The sequence below is a fragment of the Rhipicephalus microplus genome, unplaced genomic scaffold, assembly GCF_043290135.1.
Source record: "Rhipicephalus microplus isolate Deutch F79 unplaced genomic scaffold, USDA_Rmic scaffold_121, whole genome shotgun sequence".
Lineage (NCBI taxonomy): Eukaryota > Metazoa > Arthropoda > Arachnida > Ixodida > Ixodidae > Rhipicephalus > Rhipicephalus microplus.
This window is the reverse complement of record NW_027464693.1, coordinates 17,838-22,443: the sequence shown is the minus strand read 5'-3', so window position 1 is coordinate 22,443 and position 4,606 is coordinate 17,838.

Here is a 4,606-nt window from a genome sequence, read left to right as displayed (position 1 = left end):
ATATGAGAATATAACGCAGTCGATTACAGCAGTGAAGATTCACGATCTCAGGGTAATTAGGCGGAACTCGTTGCTAGACCAGCAAAAGAAACAGAAGTAACTAAAAGGGTGTCGTTCCTAGTTCTTGTTTCTAACGTGTAATTCTATATTTTGGTGTTGACTTGAAGTTTTGTCAATTCTGAGTAACTGAGGCACCTTATTAGAAGTCAGTTGGGCTGCGAAAGCTGTGTGATAAAAAATACGATGTCCAAAGCACACTGATCGTGCACCGTTGGTGAAGCTCTAAGTGCCTCTTTGCAAATGCGCCTTGAAATAATACTTTTTCAGCATTATGGTGGTCCTAACATATTAAAAGCGTGTTGTAGCATCAGTATTGCTGCACCGAGTGCAAATAACAGCCGTCTTGAGGTGTGTTGCATGAATATTGGTACAAAGGCTGGGTGCGGTGGTATGCCGTCACGGTCTGTATAAGTGCGGGTAGATATATCGACATCAAAAAAAAAATATTAAACATATCAAAACTTGAGCACCAGCGCCCATTGTTGTTCCACTTTCAATACTTGATAGATAACGTAATCCATTTTATTGAGACATTTTCAGAATTGCGTTCGCCTGCTTGCAATGGCATTACGGAAATGCAAGACTCAGAAAACAGCAGGACGTATAAGCTAGCAATATAAAGGACGAATGGTTTACGCGAATTTACGCAGAATGACAAGTGATATATGTATACATCTGGGCTGCCTAACAAGCTTGAGATAATCCCTTATGAATAAAGTTCATGCTTTGGTGGCGAACGCATGCCTTCGGCTGCATCACCTTAAATTTTATGTCCTCGCAAGTTACATGGCCAATGCACAGTATTCGAAGCAAACTGTTGAAACAAGATAGCCTTTCGGCAATCAGTGCAAGACAGACGCAGTAACACCGAGTCGGCCCTAATATGAATCTTGTGAGACAAAGTTTTGAATTCAGGTCGCGCACGAAATGATCTAATGCATATGAGCTTGTATAAAGATGGACGCTCTTGGGTTGCACGAGGGAGTCTATTTTGCGCGTGTAATACTGTTTCTCTTTTTTTATAGTGTCCCCACAGACCCCTGCGATACTGCGTGGTTTGAAATGTTACTTGCAAGCCACCACAGCATTCAGCGAGCATCTAGGTAGACTTGTGCATGATCCAAATGCCGCCTCCTTAATGAATCGGCAGGCTCGCCAAACAGGAAATAGTGCCTCGGCGCAATTTCGTCACGCATGCATGTTCACTCGAGCGCGCGGCGCATAGTAGGCGTTGAGAACCCATTAAGGCTCAGTGAGGCATTAGGTAGAGCTGTAGAGAGCGCTCATTGCTCAGAAATTGCGGGAAAAAGTTAGAAGAACACGCAGAACGAAGAGCATAGGCGAAACTGAAAGTGGTTTTTCGGAAAAGTGTGCAAGCGGACGCCTGCATCGTTGCGCGCAACACGGGGCATGGAATGCAGCAATCCTACCTCTTTTCGCTACACTGCTCCCTCTCAGAAGTTTACACTGCTCCCTCTCAGGCCCCAACAGTTTCACGGGAGGTCTACACGACTACAAGGCGGTTGTACCTTGGAGGGATCAGAAGAGCGGGGCTCCAAATATAGTTACAGCAACGCTCAGTTGCAGCAGTACTCACCAAATAGCAAATCATTAAAGAAAGCGGGTATATTCGGTAAGTACTGCTGACTGGGTGAGTCGGTGCATAATAAAATGGTATTGCTTTAGCGCAGCTCCGTTTAAGTGTAAAGAGAAGATGCTGCGGTCAAGAAGGGAAAGTCAGACGACAGTATATGCACTCACACAGTCCTTTTTTTTTCCTCTTCTTGGCTATATGTCCTCCTGACCGAAGCGGCCGCTCTAATGCTACAGGCCACAACAACGGTCATGCGTAATCACCATCATTATCAGCAGTAGCCCGATTACGCCCACTGCAGGATAACAGCCTCTCCCATGTTCTACCGATCAACTCGGTGCTGGGCTTGCTGCTGCCACTTTATACCCGCAATCTTCCAAACCTCCCCTGCCCAATAAAGTTTCTTGCATCCCTCTCCCGCTTGCGTTCTGTGGGAATCTAGTCAGTGGCCCTTAATTACCAGCGGTTATCCTGCCTACCTACTGCTTACTCGGCCCAAATGCATTTCTTCTTCTTGATTTCAATTATGATATCTTTAACACCTGTTTGTTTCATGACCCACTCTGCTCTCTCAAAGTTACCATTCTCATTTTACTTTCATCGCTCGCTGTGTCGGTTTCAATTCATTCTGAACCCTCTTTATAAACCTCCAGATTTTTGCTCCTTGGGTAAATAAATACCAGCACGATGCAGATGTTATATACCTTCCTATTAAGGGATAGTGAAAATCTGCCAGTCATAATTTGAGAATGCTTGCCGAATGTGCTCTAACCCATTCTGAATCTTTTAGTTGTGGTTTGGCTCTTCTGTTACTACATGTCCTAAGTAGATTTACAACTTCAGGGCACTGCTACCTATCTCAAAGCGCTGCTCTTTTCCGAGGTTGTGCTAAGATTTGGGTGCACAGTAAAGAACCACAGGTGTTGAAATTTCTGGAGCCCTCCACTACAGCGTCTCTCATGTAATCATATGGTGCTTTTGGGACATTAAATCCTACATATCAATCAATCTCTGCCGAGGTTGTTGTACGTTACTTTCGTTTTGTGCAGATTAATTTCAAGACCTACCTTTCTGTTCACCTCGCCATGGTGGTATAGTGGCTAAGGTATTCGGCTGCTAACCCGCAAGTCGTGGTATCAAATCTCGGCTTTGGTGACTGCATTCCTGATGGCGAAAATGTTGTAGGCCCGTGTACTCAGATTTGGGTGCAACTTAGAGAACTTCGGTGGTCAAAATTCCTGGAGCCCTCCACTACGGCGTCTCTCGTAATCATATGATGGTTTCGGGACATTAAACCACAGAAATCATTACACCTTTTTGCTCTCCTTGTCTAATTCAGCAGTCATGAATCGTGATTCGTCCCCAGAGTTACTCAGCAATGTAATGTTATCGCAAACTTTATTGCAAAAAGTTTTTGTGAGAAGGCGGCAAAAGTAAAACGTGGGCAACAGTAACCAGCAGGGTAAGCATTACTCTGCTATTATGTTCCAGATCGGGCATCAAGATTTAGTTAATATTTTTTACAATAGTTGAAAACAAACATGCTTCTCTTTCTCTCGACAGTGCGCCTTATATATTTATGGATATAACAGTAAAGTATTAGGTGAGAAACTTTTAACATTTCGTCTTCTGCTATGCTGGGTGCGTCCGTCCAAGTGGTCTGCCCCCAACGCACCTCTGCTTTGTTAAGAAGTAGAGTCAGCGGAGCTTGATGGTAGGTCTACTTAGCTTTGTCATCGTTCTGCAGTCGATTTAAAATGAGGTTGGGGAAGACGTGCTCGTGAAAAGAAAAAAAACATATACTTGATGCAATATCCTGCACTTGCATAAGACGCTACATCTTTGGAAAGCTTCGTTTAGACTATAAAATACGACACGCAAAGCTCCAACGTCGCAGAAAACCTCGGAACGAGTGGTATTCAGCCTGTTTGAACAACAAAGAATCGCTTCAGTGCTTTTCAACACACCCCACTAACCACACTACGCAAAAAACAAAACTCAAACTGTAAAAAAATGTCTGGGGACAGTTCGCTCGCTAACCCTATCCAATTCGAAGCCTGTACTTCTCATAATTCCCATAGAGGTGCATGATCGTCACGCCAGATTCCTCCTAGCTATTATTGTTTGCAAATCTATGGGCCCCACCGTATATATTGGCACTCGATCGTGCACTAGGAGTTCAGACAAGGGCGTCTTTACTTGGTGCCAGGGGGCAAGTAAGACGCCAAGTAAAGACGCTTAATTCAATAAATCAGAATAGCAAAGATGAATTAGCAATTAGGCATTCCCAAACCATACCAAATTATGCAACATTCATGCAATACCCCTCCCCCCCACTCTGCGACGCATTTACTCAAGTTCCCTCAAGGTAAAATTCGGGTGGAAGTTTTTTTAGTCTTCATGGAAGCTTTAACTTATACGTCATCAAAGCTGGATATAAGCGTGTAGGCTTGTACCACCTCGATTTGTTTCTTTTATTGAATTAATTTACGATACGTACCACCATTTCGATGATCCTGTAGTAGTCCTCCATGTTACCAGCTGTGTTTCTGTGGATAAGGAACCGCACTCCCCGTTCTCTTGTGCCAGCAAAACCACTATAGCAAAAGACGTGCCCATTCTGTACCACTGTTTAGCTCACATCTGTCCTCCTAACCTCACTCACCTTTATTACATTCAATTTAGCACCCCTAGTTCCTCGAATAGCACAGCTAGACGTGTCTCACTAAAAATATTGTAGCGGGAAACGTGTCAAGTTAGGGTTTCAATGGCGGCTGGACAGGCCACCACAGCTACCCAACCTTAGCAACGTTTAATGCCTCTCCGGCCGCCATTGGATCCTAAACGCAGCGCTCTCTGCTGCGTCGCAGATCTCACCGCCGCCGACGTCAGTTGTTTCGCAGCCGCTGGAGACTGAGAGCCGAGGGTTAATTGACGTATATATCCATGTGT